The sequence below is a fragment of the Meriones unguiculatus genome, chromosome 20 (assembly GCF_030254825.1).
Source record: "Meriones unguiculatus strain TT.TT164.6M chromosome 20, Bangor_MerUng_6.1, whole genome shotgun sequence".
Taxonomy (NCBI): domain Eukaryota; kingdom Metazoa; phylum Chordata; class Mammalia; order Rodentia; family Muridae; genus Meriones; species Meriones unguiculatus.
Genome location: NC_083367.1, coordinates 8,853,494 through 8,870,521, shown reverse-complemented (window position 1 = coordinate 8,870,521; position 17,028 = coordinate 8,853,494).

Below are 17,028 nucleotides of genomic sequence, written 5' to 3'. Positions count from 1 at the left end.
AAGGTCTCGGAAAAATTTCCCAGTTTAGGCAGATGCCCAGACTCCCAAAGGCCCGAAAGGCAGAGCCAAACGCGTCTGTGCCTGTGGGTTCTACTCGCCATCCCAGACAGAATGGTGGTCCCCAATCTGGCCCAGAAGGGGACACACACTGCCAGCCCAGATCAGAGCATAGAGCCTCTGGACCAAAGCTTTGCGCCATCCCAGACCCGGGTGCACAGCATCCTAACTAGAGCAGCACCCACAGTCACCATCCCAGACAGGGACACACAGCTTCCGGCCCAGAGTGAGGCACCCAGACTCCAGACCAGAGTGGAGCCCTCAGTTGCCAGACTAAAGAGGCATGCACAGCATCCAGACCAGAGTGGCGCCCCCAGGGGCCAACCCAACCTAGGCGCACATTCTCCAGGCCCAGAGCTGAGCACTCAGCCTCTGGCCCAGAGACTTGTTGGGTGCTCCTCTCATCTTCCCGAACAGAACTGTGTGCCCCAGGATACCAGACTGAGTTTCCCTGAGGGAAAAAACCCCACAGCTAGGGAATCAGCAGGATCATCAAGAGGGCTGTATCTGGAAAACAGTGTAACAATAGCAGCTCACTAACTTCAGAACGAGAAACACAGCAGCGGGGCAACTGTCTTGAGAACTTCTACAGGTGAGAGGAGAGCCCCCCTAACTAACAAGGACCACAGCTACTACTCAGGTCTATACACCTGAGGTGAGCAGTGGCAATTACTGAGAAACACTGGACATACAATGACCATACGCAAAAAGCAGAGGAGGCCTCCTTCAGGAAAAATGATCTTCCGCCAACGGGATTCATCCTACTTCAGGACTCCAGGAAGCACAGAAACTAACAGCCAACACCTAAAACAGCCCAATGGGTAGAGGTCAGTGTAAAAGCCCAACCAACAAAAGACAGAGCAATATGGCATCTCCAGAACCCAGCCATCCAGGGGAGAGTAGCGCTGGACAACCCAGCATAATAGAAAATCAAGAAGATGACCTTACATCTACACTGATGAAGAGGATAATAGAGGAAAGAAATAAAATACGTAAAGACTTAGAGGAAGATAAAACAAAAAAGATCAGGGCTATCCATAAAGAAATGGAGGAAGTTAAAGACAAGCAGATTATGGCCATCCATGAAGAAATACAAAGAGATGCAGCCAAACAGTTTGTGGCCTTCAGAGAAGAAATAATTAAATCACTGAAAGAAATAAAAGAAACAGAGTTGAAGGAACTAAAAGAAAAACAGGAAAATATAATCAGACAGGTAAAGGAAGTAAATAAAACAATTCAAGATCTGAAGATAGAACTGAAAAATTAAAGAAAACACAAATGGAGGAAATAATGAAGAGGAAGAATTTAGGAAAGAAAACAGGAACTACAGAGGTAAGCATAACCAACAGACTACAAGAGATGGAAGAAAGAATCTCAGGTGTAGAAAATACAATAGAAGAAATTGATATATCTGTCAAAGAAAATGTTAAATCCAAAAAATTCGTGCCACAGACCATCCAAGAAATCCAAGACAATATGAAAAGACAAAACCTAAGAATAATAGGAATAGAGGAAAAAGAAGATTCCCTTCTCCAAGGCCCAGAAAATATTTTCAATAGAATCATTGAAGAAAATTTCCCCAACTTAAAGGAGAGGCCAATACAAGAGGCCTACAGAACACCTAACAAATTTGACCAGAAAAGAAAATCCTCCCGCCACATAATAATCAAAACAGTATGTATACAGATATATAGAACAAAGAAAAAATACTAAAAGCTGCAAGGGAAAAAGGCGAAGTAACATATAATGGCAAACCTATTAGAATCACACCTGACTTCTCAACAGAGACTATGAAAGTCAGAAGGTCCTGGACAGATATCATGCAGACCCTCAGAGAACACAAATGTCAGCCCAGGCTACTATACCGCACAAAACTCTCAGTCCTCATAGACGGAGAAAACAAGATATTCTATGATAAAACACATTTCAACAATATCTACACACAAATCCAGCATTATGGAAGACACTGGAAGGGAAAATACAACCCAAGAAAACTAGCTACTTTCAAGAAAACACAGGAATTAATTAACCTTACTACAGTAAAACAAACAGCAACCAAGCACACAACATTATGACCACATCCAACATCAAAATCAAAGGATCTAACAGCAACTGCTCATTAATCTCTCTCAACATCAATGGACTCAACTCTCCAATAAAAAGACACAGACTAACAGAATGAATACGTAAACAAAACCCAGCAATGTGTTGCATATAAGAAACACAACTAAGGCAAAAAGATAGACATTACCTAAGGGTGAAGGGTTGGAAGACAACTTTCCAAGCAAATGGACCCAAGAAGCAAGCAGGAGTAGCCATTCTAATGTCTGATAAAATAGACTTTCAACCAAAATTAATCAAAAGAGATGGGGAAGGACACTTCATACTCATCAAGGGAAACTTCCACCAGGAAGACATCACAATCCTGAACATCTATGCCCTATACAAGAGCACACACATTTGTAAAAGAAACATTATAAAACTTAAACCACATATAGAACCCCACACATTAATAGTGGGAGACTTCAACACCACACTCTCAACAAAGGACATGTCAACACAACAGAAATTAAACAAAGAAACAATGTCTCTAACACAGGTCATGAATCAAATGGACCTAACAGACATTACAGAACCTTACATCCAAACACAACAGAATTTGCCTTCTTCTCAGCACCTCATGGAACCTTCTCCAAAATAGACCATATAATTGGTCACAAAGCAAGCCTCAACAGATACAAGAAGATTGAAATAATCCCTTGTATCCTGTCTGATCACCATAGAATAAAGCTGGACCTCAAGAACTACAGAAATAGCAAAAGTCTACACACACATGGAAACTGAACAACTTGTTACTAAATGACAGCTGGGTCAGGGAAGAAATAAAGAAAGAAATTAAAGTCTTCCTAGAACTCAATGAAAATGAAGACACAACATACCCAAACTTGTAGGACAAAATCAAAGCAGTGCTAAGAGGAAAGTTCATAGCACTAAGTGCCTTCAAGAAGAAATTTGAGACAGCTCATTCAAGCTACTTAATGGCCCACTTAAAAACCTTAGAAAAAGAAGAAGCAGACACACCAAAAAGGAGTAGACAGCTGGAAATAATCAAACTCAGGGCTGAAATCAATCAATTGGAAACAAATAAAACAATTCAAAGAATCAATGAAACCAAGAGCTGGTTCTTTGAGAAAATCAACAAGATCAACAAACCCTTAGCCAAGCTGACTAAAAGGCAGAGAGACACCACCCAAATCAACAAAATCAGAAATGAAAAGGGGGACATAACTACAGACACTGAGGAAATCCAAACAATCATTAGGACTTACTTCAAAAGTCTATATGCCACAAAATTTGAAAATCTAAATGAAATGGACAATTTTCTTGATCGATTTGACTTACCAAAGCTGAATCAGGACCAGGTAAATCAAGTAAATAGTCTTATATCCCCCAAGGAAATAGAAGCTGTCATTGAAAGTCTCCCATCCAAAAAAAGCCCAGGACCAGATGGTTTCAGCACAGAATTCTACCAGAGAGAATTCTTCAAAGAGGAGCTAACTCCAATTCTCTTCAAAATATTTGACAAAATAGAAACAGAAGGAACACTACCAAACTCATTCTATGAAGCCACACTCACCTTGGTACATAAACCTCACAAAGATTCAACAAAGAAAGAGAATATTGGGCCAATCTCCCTTGTGAACATTGATACAAAAATACTCAACAAAATACTTGCAAACGGATGTGTAGACCAGGCTGTCCTCGAAATCCAGATCCACCTACCTCTGCCTCCTTCAGCAAATCCTACCGGCCAAGCGACAACACATGCTGGAGAGGTTGTGGAGAAAGGGGAACCCTCCTCCACTGCTGGTGGGAATGTAAACTGGTACAACCACTCTGGAAAGCTATCTGGCGCTTTCTAAGACAATTAGGAATAGTGCTTCCTCAAGACCCAGCTATAACACTGCTAGGTATATACCCAAAGTTCATTCAAGTACACAAAAGGGATACTTTCTCAGCCATGTTTATAGCAGCTTTATTTGTAATAGCCAGAACCTGGAAACAACCCAGATGTCCATCAACAGAGGAATGGGTACAGAAATTTTGGTATTTTTACACAATTGAATACTACTCAGCAATCAAAAAGGAGGAAATCATGAAATTTGCAGGCAAATGGTGGGATCTAGAAAAGATCATTCTGAGTGAAATATCCCAGAAGGAGAAAGACAAACATGGGATATACTCACTTATATAGACCTATAAGATACGATAAACATAATGAAATCTATACACCTAAAAAAGATAATCAATTGAGCAGACATGGGGTAAGATGATAAATCCTCGTTTAGAAAGACAGATGGGATCTGCATTGAATGTATGACAGGAGTCTACTGAGCTCATCTGAAAGACTCTAACTAGCAGTGTTTTCAAAGCAAAGACTCATGACCAAACCTTTGGCAGAGTATAGGGAATCATAAGAAAGAAGGGGAGTTAGTCTGATGGGGAAAGGATAGGAGCTCCACAAGGACCAAATATATCAGGGCACAGGGTCTTTTCTGAGACTGACATTCAACCAAGGACCATGTATGGATATAACCTAGAACCTCCACTCAGATGTAGCCTGTGGTAGCTCAGTAACCGATTGGTTTCCCAAAGTGAGGGGAACAAGGACTATTTCTAACAGGAACTCAATGACTGGTTCTTTGGTCTCCCCACCCACGAAGGAAGGAGCAGTCCTGTTAGGCCACAGAGGAGGGCTTTGCAGTCCTGAAGATACCTGATAAAACAGGATCAGATGAATGGGGAGGAGGTCCCCCCTATCAGTGGACTTGGAAAGGGGCATGGTGGAGATGAGGGAGGGAGGGAGGGACTGGGAGGGAATGAGGGATCGGGACACGGCTGGGATACAGAGTTAATAAAATGTAACTGATAAAAAATAATAATAATAATAAAAAATACTTGCAAACCAAATACAAGAACACATCAAAGATATCATCCACTATGACCAAGTAGGCTTCATCCCAGGTATGCAGGGGTGGTTCAATATATGGAAATCCATCAATGTGATCCACCATCCTAACAAACTGAAAGAAAAAAAACCACATGATAATCTCCTTAGATGCTGAAAAAGCATTTGAAAAAAATCCAACATCCATTCATGTTTAAAGTATTGGAGAGATCAGGGATACAAGGCATATATCTAAACATATTAAAGGCAATATACAGCAAGCCTATAGCCAACAACAAACTCAATGGAGAGAAACTTAAAGCAATTCCACGGAAATCAGGGACAAGACAAGGCTGCCCACTCTCTCCATATCTCTTCAACATAGTGCTGGATGTCCTTGCTAGAGCAATAAGACAGTTGAAGGAGATCAAGGGGATACAGATTGGAAAGGAAGATGATATGATGGTATACGTGAACGACCCAAAAAATTCTACCAGGGAACTCCTACAACTGATAAATACCTTCAGCAAAGTGGCCGGATATAAAATTAACTCAAAAAAATCACTAGCCCTCCTCTATAGAAAAGACAAAAAGGCTGAGAAAGAAATTAAGGAAATAACACCGTTCACAATAGCCACAAATGACATAATGTACCTTGGTGTAACCCTAACCAAGCAAGTCAAAGACTTGTATGAAAAAAATTCAAGTCTCTGAAGAAAGAATTAGAAGATATGAGAAGATGGAAAGATCTCCCATGTTCATGGCTTGGCAAGATTTACATAGTAAACATGGCCATCTTACCAAAAGCAATCTACAGATTTAATGCAATTCCCATCAAATTGCCAACAGAATTCTTTACAGACCTGGAAAGAAAAGTTCTCAACTTCATATGTTATTAGAAGAAACCCAGAATTGCTAAAACAATCCTCTATAATAAAAGATCTTCTGGAGGTATCTCCATCCCTGATCTTAAGTTGTACTATAGAGCAACAGTTTTAAAAACTGCATGGTTCTGGCATAGAAACAGAATGTTCGATCAATGGAAACGAACAGAAGACCCAGAAATAAACCCACACACTTATGGACACCTGATTTTTGACAAAGATGCCAAAACCATACAGTGGAAAAAAGATAGTATCTTCAACAAATGGTGCTGGTCCAACTGGATGTCTACAAAACTGAAGTCCAAGTGGATCAAAGACCTCAACATAAAACCAGACACATTAAATTGGCTAGAAAAAAAAATGGGGAATACCCTAAAACTCAATGGCACAGGGGACATCTTCCTGAACAGAACACCAACAGCACAGGCTCTAAGATCAACAATCAATAAATGGGACCTCATGAAGCTGAAAAGCTTCTGTAAATCAAAGGACACCATCATCAAAGCAAAACGACTGCCTACAGATTGGGAAAGAATCTTCACTAACCCTTTATCTAACAGAGGGCTAATATCCAGCATATATAAACAACTAAAGAAGCTGAAAAGCACCAAACCATGTAATCCAATTAAAAAATGGGGAACAGAGCTAAACAGAGAATTCTCTGTAGAGGAATATCGAATGAAGAGAAACACTTGAAGAAATGCTCAACCACAATAGCCATTAGGGAAATGCAAATCAAAAGGACCCTGAGATTTCACCTTCCACCCATCAGAATGGCCAAGATGAAAAATTCAAGTGACAATACATGTTGGAGAGGTTGTAGAGAAAGGGGAACCCTCCTCCACTGCTTGTGGGAATATAAACTTGTACAACCACTCTGGAAAGCAATTTGGTGCTTTCTCAGATAACTAGGAATAGCACTTCCTCAAGATCCAGCCATAGGACTCCTAGGCATATATCCAAAAGCAGCTCAAGTACACAATAAGGACATTTGCTCAACCATGTTTGTATCAGCCTTATATGTAATAACCAGATGCTGGAAATAGCCCAATGCCCCTCAACTGAAGAATGGCTGCAGAAATTGTGGTACATCTACACAATGGATTATTACTCTCCAATGAAAAATAAGGAAATCATGCAATTTGCAGGTAAATGATGGGACCTGGAAAGGATCATCCTGAGTGAGCTGTCCTAGAAGCAGAAAGACACACACAGTATATACTCACTCATATAGACTTATAGGTTAAACCTAAAATCTGTCCGTCTAAAGAAACTCATCAAGAGAGAGGACCCTGACTAAAATGCTCAATCCCCATCCCGAAAGGCAAAGAGGATGGACATCAGAAGAAGAAGAAAACAGGAAACAAACTAGGAACCTGTCACAGAGGGCCTCGGAAAGGCTCTGCCCTGCAGAATATCAAAGCTGACGCTGAGACTTTATGGCCAACTGTTGGGCAGAGTGCATGGAATCTTATGTAAGAAGTGGGAAATAGTAGGTTATGGAGAGGACAGGAACTCCACAAGGAGAGCAACAGAACTAGAAGATTTGAACACAGGGTTCTTCCCAGAGAACCATACTCCAACCAAGTACCAGGCATGGAGATAACCTAGAACCCCCACACAGATGTAATCCATGGCCGTTTAGTGTCTAAGTGGGTTACATAGTAATGGGAAGAGGGACTGCCTCCTATACAGTCTGATAGGCCTGCTCTTTGATCACCTCCCCCTGAGGGGAGAGCAGTCTTACCAGGCCACAGAAGATGACAATGCAGCCACTCAGGATGTGATCTGATAGACTAAGATCTGATGGAAGGAGAGGAGGACCTCCCCTATCAGTGGACTTGGGGAGGGGCATGCATGAAGAAGGGTGAGGAAGGGTGGCATTGGGAGGGGAGGAGGTAGGGGTTTATGGGGGGAAACAAAGTGAATAAAGCGTAAAATAATAATAATAATAATAATAATAATAATAATAATAAGTTTCCAGCGACATTTTTTTCTTTCTAATTCCATTTTCTTACTAGTTTAAAAAGTTGCTTCATTTGACAGATATTATGTTACTTTTGTTCATGTCCTAACAGACATGTAGGAAAACTAACTATAACTTATTTTTACATATATCATATAAGCACTTGGGATTATGGTTTTATCTTCTAATGGTACTGTTTGTACATTTTTCAGTTTATTTTTACAATCTTCATATTTTGAGTATTACTATGTGGTTAATATGTATTTTGATTGTTTTTTTAATTCTTTATCAATTACACTTTATTCACTTTATTCACCCTGTGGTTTCTTCCCTCTTCCTGTCCCAATCTCTCCTTTCCTCCACACTCTGCATGCATGCCCCTCCCCAAGTCCACTGATAGGGGAGGTATTTCCTTCCTTCTGATCCTAGTCAATTAGGTCTCAGCAAGAGTGGCTGCATTGTCTTCTTCTCTGGCCTGGTAATGCTGCTTCCCCCTCAGGGGGAGGTAATTAAAAAGCAGGCCAATCAGTTCATGTCAGAGACAGTCCCTGTTCCTATTACAATAGAACCCACTTGGATACTGAATTGCCACACACTACATCTGTGCAGGGGTCTTAGGTTATCTCCATGCATGGTCCTTGGATGGAGTGTCAGTCTCAGGAAAGACCCCTGTGCTCAGATTTTGTGGTTCTGTTACTCTCCTTGTGGAGTTCCTGTCCTCTCCAGACCTTACTGTTTCCCACTTCTTCATAAGATTCCCTGCACTCTGCCCAAAGGTTGCCCATAAATCTCAGCTTCTGTATTGATAGTCTGCAAGGCAGAGCCTTTCAGAGGTCCTCTGTGTCAGGCTCCTGAGTTGTTCCCTCTTTTTGCCTTCTTCTGATGTCCATCCTCTTTGCCTTTCTGGATAGTGATTGAGCCTATTAGCAAGAGTCCTCCCTCTTGATTAGTTTCTGTAGGTGTACAGATTTTAGTAGGTTTATCCTGTATTATATGTCTATATGAGTGAGTATATACCATGTGTGTCTTTTTGCTTCTGGGATAGCTCACTCAGTATGATCTTTTCCAGATCCCACCATTTACTTTCGAATTTTATGATTTACTTGTTTTTTTATTGCTGAGTAATATTCCATTGTGTAGATGCACCACAATTTCTGTATCCATTCCTCCACTGAAGGGCATCTGGGTTGCTTCCAGCTTCTGACTATTACAAATAAAGCTGCTACAAACATTGTTGAGCAAATGTCCTTATTGTGTACTTGAGCCTCTTTTGGGTATATGCCTAAGAATAGCACTTTCTCAAGAGCCAGCTATACCACTCCTAGGCATTTTGATTGTTGTTTACCAAAGTGTTTTATTTTGTTTTAATGTTTTATTGTTTTTATTTTAAAAATATCTATATATAGTTCTTCTACTTTAATTAGTTAATAAATATACACAATGTACCTTTATCATCTACAACAAATTCTGCAGACACTGAAGAGAAATGTCTCTCATCTTTTTCCTTCCTTACTTTTTAATAACTCACTGAGCCCCAGTAGTGCTGAATACATGTGTACAGGTGACATACATATACTCTTCCCATAGATAAATTATGCTCCCCTCCAGAGCAACTATCAGATGCGAATAGCAATTTTCAATAGCTAAATGTGGAGCCTCAGGAATTCCATGTAAAAACTATGCTAAAATTATTGACAAGAAAACACAAATATGTGACTGAATAAAATGACAAAATGAATCTGGAACTTGATAATTGAATTTTGTCAAGAAAAATAGCAATGGGAACACAAGATGAAATGAAGATTGAATGCCAAAACTCAATAACCCAATTAGAAAACTCAAACAAAACCCTATCAAGAAGAATAAAGAGGGGGAGCAGCCTTACCTGGCCACAGTAGAGGACAATGCAGCCACTTTTGATGAGAACTGATAGACTAAGATCAGAAAGGAGAGGAGAACCTCCCCTATTAGTGGACTTGGGGAGTGGCATGCATGCAGAAAGGGGAGGGAGGGTGGGATCAGGAAGGGAGGAGGGAGGGGCTTATGGGGGTTACAAAATGAATAAAGTGTAATTAATAAAAAAATATATTGTGTACAAATTGAATAAAATGGATAATGGCATAAAAAAAAGAAGAAGAAAGAAGAATAAATCAAGTAGAAGGAGTAATGTGAGAACTGGATCACAAAAACAGAAAACATCAAAATTAAAAAGAAAAAAAAAACTAAATGAACATGCAAGATCATGCCATAGCATAAAAAGAACAATTGTTTAGAGAGGAAGGAGTCAAATCCTAGTTAATAGGACATATCCTGATGGTATCAAACAAATAAACTTCCTCTAATTAAAGACAGAAAAATGTAGAGAAATTTTAATCCACCAACATGGCTGCTCTGACCACATCCAAAAAACTTCTATGTCTGTGTGATCTGGATGGAATGCAGACACACCCTTAGTACACACCTTTAATCCTAAACAATGAAATCAAAGTTAGTTTGTTGAAGGAAGCACCCACGTTTGAAAGCGATGTCTAATGAGAGGGAAGATTAAGTGATGAGTCAGAGAAAAGATTTGACAGAATGAGTTAGAGATAGGATACATCCAAATATCTTGAGAATAGACAGGAAAGAGAAGCTACTTAAGAGCAGTACGGTAGAATAGGGTGCAATAGAGAGAGAGTAGAGAAGATGATTCCGTAGAGTACAACAGAGAATTCACTACAGAAGACACGACAGTAGAGAAAGGAAGTTCCAAGATTCGGGAAAGTCAGTTCAAAGATTTGGTAATCAGTTGAGAGGCAAAGCAGTGGATTGAGCTCATGATGGTTCAGATGGTGGCAGTTCAGTTCGTGGGGTTGAGAGGCAGTTTTTGCCAGTACAGTTTTACAGAGACAGGTTGCAGAGAGAGCAAAATAGACACAGGAGAAGATAGAATGTGCCAGAGAATGAGAAGGAGCCCAAAGCTTAGAACTGATTACTAGAGTTAGTTTGAAGAACAGCAGAGTAATTCAGTCAGAAGTGAGAGTAACCAGTTTGAATTAGTCATCTTGGAGAGGAGTTTGAGCCAGAACAGCTGAGTTGTACCAGCCAGCCAGAATTGAGAAAAAGCTAGAAAAGGTTATTCAGCAGTAAGACTCCAAGATGACAATTGCATCTAGTGAGTAAAAATTACTTTTACAAAAAAAAAGTAATACACATACGAAAAGGACACAGAATATCAAATAGACATGGCATGAGAATAAATTCCGGTGGCATAGTATAGATAAAACAGTATGTATCCCAAAGAAAGAAATGGTATTGAGAATTGAATGAGAAAAAAAGTCACAATTCACATATATTGGCAAACACATCAATATAACAGCTATTTTTTCAGTGCAACTTTTCAAGGGAAGAAGAATCTGAAGCAATGTACTTCAAGGTTTAAAATACCATGAGAGCAAATTAGATGAACATACGGAGAAAAAATGAAGCTATAATATTAAAATACAACGTACAACTAAGATCACTAATAGCAACATATAAGCAAATAAATAGAAAAATATAATAAATGACTGTAATTAACACACAACTTTCAATAACAGTTTTAAATGTTACTGGCCAAAACCTTCAAATTAAAGTACACAGCCATGCTAAATGGATTAAAGACAAATTCCATCTTTCTGTTGTCTGTCAGAAATTCAGTTTAGATTGAGATAGGTCTCCCTGTGAAGTGAGAGTATGGATGAAAGTAGCTGAACTCAAAAGGAGCAGGAAGCAAACAAGTGGCGCTATTCTAATTTCTGATTAAGTAAACTCCAAACTAAAACTAATCAGAAAGAATAAAGATTGATATTTCATTCTAATCAAGAGAAATATTAAGTAGAAGATATTACAATTTTATACATATGTGTACCAATCTCTGGAACACACAATTTTATAAAAACAAACAAAAACAATTGGAATTAAAGACACATTAACTCTTACTCGGTAGTAGTGATATATTTAAAAATCCCACTTTCTCTAATTGATAGGTCATGTAGGCAAAACAATAAACAGACATCAGAATTGAATGATACAATTAAGTACAACTTGGGGCACAAAACAAATTCACAAAACTTGAAATAATTCCATGTATCCCTTTTGACTAGAAGATGAGGACACTTGAAAGAAATAGAAAACAATTTCTAGTGCTTAAGGAGATAAAATAATACAAATTCTTGACATGTATCATTAAAGCATGTATTTGTGCTCGTTCCACTGTTTTTAGCGTAGGAAGTTAGTGTTAATAAATTTTTCTCATATGACTGCTTTTAATGTGTGTTAAAGTTTCTGTTGTGTTATGTTGTTTGCATTTAATTTCAGGATTTAATCCTCCTAGTATTAGAGGATACAGAATCTGATCTGGCCATCTTTTCTTCCAGGCAAGGCTTCTAGTGGTGGGACTAGGTTATATTTTGTTGAGTTGTTGGCCAAGAAGGTACTATGGAGAGGCCTAAATTACACAAGCTGATGCTAGAATAGGAAAACTGACATTGACTTCCCATAGTTGAGGACAACTATATTTTACTGGTTGAATATAGAGAGGTTGAGTTGCTGTGGACTTGAAGCCTTTACTTCTGCATTCTAGTCTCTTTGGCTCAAGAAGGTACTCTTTAGGCTACAGAAATAAAATCTATGAACACCACCTAGCCACAAAACCATCAACCTACAATGTGTCCTGCCTTCAAGATGTGCTGGGACAATGGTGGCCCAGAACTTGTGGGAGACCAACCAATGCCCAATGTCTGATGTAATTTGAGGCTGACTTCACAGGAGGCAGGTTATGCCTCAGATTGTTTGGATGGCCTTAAACAGGAGAAGGCAACTGGATAGCCAAAGACCTATGGTAGAACAAAACACTCTTGGTTAAAAAAATAAATAAATTGTTATTCTGCTATACTCATAGATTAGTTCTTTGTTCACTCATCATCAGAGAGGCTTCCTCTGGCAACAGATGGCAATGGGTATTAAGACCCACAGCCAGACAGTATAAGGATAAAGAGTCTAAATTGGAGCCCTCTCCTGGGTTCTTCCCCTCAGAGATCAGATAACCTCATGAAGAAGAGATGGAAATACTATGGAGAGGATAGAGAACACCAGGAGAACATAGCTCATTGGATGAACTAAATGGGGTTTACATCGACTCACAGAGACTGAAGCAGCAAGCATGAGGTGTGAATGATTCTACACAGGTCCTTCTGAATAAATGTTATGATTATTAGCCTGGCAATTGTATAAGATAAGAATCTATTTTAAATAAAATAAAGAAATTTAAAAGTAAATATAATAAATCCTATCAATATAGTTAGAAAAAATCACATGTTCAATTCAGTAGTTTCAGGAAATCCGTTGACAAAATCCAATGTGGTTTTATGAACAGTATCCTAGAGATAGTAGGAGTAGACAAACGAATCTTGTAGGAGAAAAGGGTTCCAAAGGCAAGCAACAGAATCAGAGACAGCTCCTGTTTCCACTGTTAGAAGTTCCACAAGAAGATCAAGCTATACAACTGTAACATAGTAACAGGGCTTAGGTCAGTCCCAAACTGAGTTCCTTGGTTTAGGAGCCCAGTTTATTTGATTCTGTGGGTTTTCTTGTTGTGTCCTTCTTAATGTTTCTGGTTCCCACAATCCTTCTTCCCTTCTACAGTATTTCCCAAGCTCCACCCTCCCCCCACTCCAATGTTTGACTCTGTCTTTGTGTCTGTTTCCATCAGTTACTGGATGAAAGCTCTCTGGTGACAACTTGGCTAGGAACCAATCTATGATTTCAGCAGAATATCATTAAGAATCATTTCATTAACTTTTTTACCCAGTCATGTTTGCTTCTATCCTAGGTCACTGGGCTGTCCAGCCTCTGATTCCTGGCCCTCCAGGCAGTGTAAGGGTGAGTTCCCTCTCATGGCATGAGTCTCAAGTTGGACCAGCCTTTGGTTGGCTGCTCCCACAATTCCTGCTTTACCACAGCACACCTTGCAGGCATGACATACAAATTGTAGGGTGAACATTTGTGGCTGTGTAGGTGTCCCACACAATAACATTTTCTAGTCCATCTATTTACCTGCTAATTGCATTAGTCTTTATAGATGAACAGAATTACATTGTGAATATGTATTATATATGTCTTATATGTCCACCCATAAAAATATGGATGGTATTTAGCTTCTTTTTATTTACTAGCTATTATGAAATGAGCATCAATTAAAAAAAAAAAAACACCTGAACAAATGTTTTTGAAGTAAGAATTATAGTCTTTTGGGCATATGTCAAGATGTGGTATATCTTTGTCATATGGTGGATTTATTTTTCCCTTTTTTGATATTTCACACTGATTTCCAGGGTGGCTGCACTAGTGTGCAATACTATCAGTAAATAGGGTTCTCACCTCCTCACATTCTTTTGCCAGTATTTTTTGAAAGTTGTCACCTTGGTCATAGCCATTCTGATTTAGCTGTCAAGGGAGGGAAAAAAAATCAGCTTTCCTATTTGGAAATGATGCCTGTAAACCACAATAATGACTAGGACAGTAAGATATCTCCCAAAGGTTCATTAATGGCTCTTTTATCTTGCAAGTAACTAAAAGGTGTTTAATTAGTCTTAGGGCCTATCCAATCAGGGAGAATTAATGTATGATGCTATACACATAGACAGTTATCCACAACTAGTAAGGTCATGGAATAGACCTACAGGAGAACATACTATTGACACTTTACTAAACCAGTAAAATTTCAAATTCCATTTTGAATACTTAAAGATATACTCAATAAGTGTACCTCACACTTCTTATCAAAGAATCTTTTATTATTCAATAGGTGGCTAGCATTAGAGAAAGCCACAACTGGTCAGTTAGCAGAGGGCAAATGACTGCAGAATGCCCAGACCCAACTGATACCTCTAAAACACAACTCTTATACCTAAAGGCTCAGAGAACATCAAAGAATAGGGTGTAGAAAGAGTATAGGAGCTACTGGATCAAGACATCTGCTGTCAGATTGTTTATTTTACATAAAATAGGGAACCTGATTCCATGTAATCTCAGCCAACAACTTGGTAATCTAAACAAAACCTGAAGAAAAACCTCAGTTGATATTTCAACATGGAAGAAAAATATATCACAAGGTCCCACTCCGACATAAACAGTTAAAGGAAATTAATGAAAGCTGAAAAGGAGGAAATCATTCTTTCTCAGGGATGAGACTTTTTATTAGCTATCCAGTAGCAAGGAGTCATGTGTGTGTGTTATGCAAATATATATATATATGTATATATATATGTATATGTATATATATATTTGAATCTCTAAATAGCTCAGTATTTTTACATACATGATGAGAGTACATATGACAATTATAGTTAACAATAACGAAAAATGAAAAAAACTATGCAAATCTCCAAAGTCAGACATGAAACTTAAAATGAAATATTGTGTGAAACAACCCAAATTAAAAAAAAAATCCCCAATTTTGTGAAATTTTCACTTTAATAACTTTTAAACCCAAATAAATTGTAATTAAAAATAAGTTCTAAGTTGTTTCCTGTTTTCTTCTTCTTCTGATGTCCATCCTCTTTGCCTTTCAGAATGGAGATTGAGCATTATAGTCAGGGTCCTCTCTTTTAATTAGTTTCTTTAGATGTATAGATTTTAGTAGGTTTATCCTATGTTATGTGTCTATACTGTGTGTTTCTTTCTACTTGGTCACCTCCCCCTGAGGAGGGAGCAGCCTTACCAGGCCACAGAAGATGACAATGCAGCCACTCCTGATGTGATCTGATAGACTAAGATCAGAAGGAAGGAGAGGAGGACCTCCCCTATCAGTGGACTTGGGGAGGGGCATGTGTGAAGAAGGGAGAGGGATGGTGGGACTGGGAGGGGAGGAGGGAGGGGCTTATGGGGAGATACAAAGTGAATAAAGTGTAATTAATAAAATTAAATTAAATTTAAAAATAAGTTCTAGTTTTGAAATGGAGGGTGCTAGCCTTATTCTCTTTCTGGTTATGGACAGAAGTTTCACGGGTACAAATATAGGGAAAACTTACTGGTCTCATGACATGATATTTGGCAGATTCTGAGGTTCTTTTTTTTTGTTTTTTGTTTTTTGTTTTGTTTTTTTCAATGCAGTTTATTCAGGAACCTTGAACAATCATCTGACCCTGGGGAAAGCCAGCCCACAGCTTAAATAGCCTCTGGGTAGCCAACCCCAGCGTGCCATGTGGGCAATGCAGATAGGTCCACATACATGGAAGCAATCCAGATCCTAGGCCTTAGCCAAATGTAGAGTTGTTCCTGACAGAGAGCACTCACCATCGGGAAGGTGGAAGGCGGAAACTAGCTCCATCTTTAAGGCACGGCATTACACAGCTCTCTACAGTTCCCCCTTTTTGTTTTAGATGCATCAGGCAAGAGTAGAGGTCTGATCTCTGATATTAGAAATAAAATGGGACTTTGTACTGATGTTCATTTAGGTGTCATCCACCCAAAGAGCATCAGACCCGTCTGATACCTTTTTCTCAGAGGCGGGACCTGGGGCATCAACCCACATGCAATCAGACATGCTCTTCTCTGGGTCAAAAGCTGCTGACCCTGAGTGCAGTGCTTAGCCTCGCATCCTGAGCATAACATTTTAGCTTTTTATGGTAGACAACCATGCTTGGGGAGACTGTCCTGCTTCAAAGACTGTATAGGCCTGAATGGTCATGGCTGCATTACGCTGTTGTGAGACTCTAATCTTGCATATATACCACAGGCAAACCAAAGAGACCAACACCAAAAGGCCTGCTAACACTCCCATGCCCGCCCATTCCTTCAGATGATTCATGGATGCAGCAATCCATGATGATAATCCTGTGGCTAGTCCTGCGTCCTCTCTGGTAGAATTTGCCGTAACAATGGCCACTCTCAGCTGCTCCATCGTAGTATTGAATTCTCCAGTCCAATTACTTAAAATATAGCTAGACAATTGTTTAGACAGATTTGCAGCACAGGAAAAATTCTCATGTTGTATGCTAGTGACTCAAAGTTCAGCATACTTTCATTGACAGCCAAGTTGAGCGATTTGCCATAGGGTATCAATTTGCTCCTGCACGAGGTCAATCCTCTGATTGAACACCATCAAGCCTCCTTTTAGTTGAGAATTAATTCCTTTTTGTACATCTAAGGCA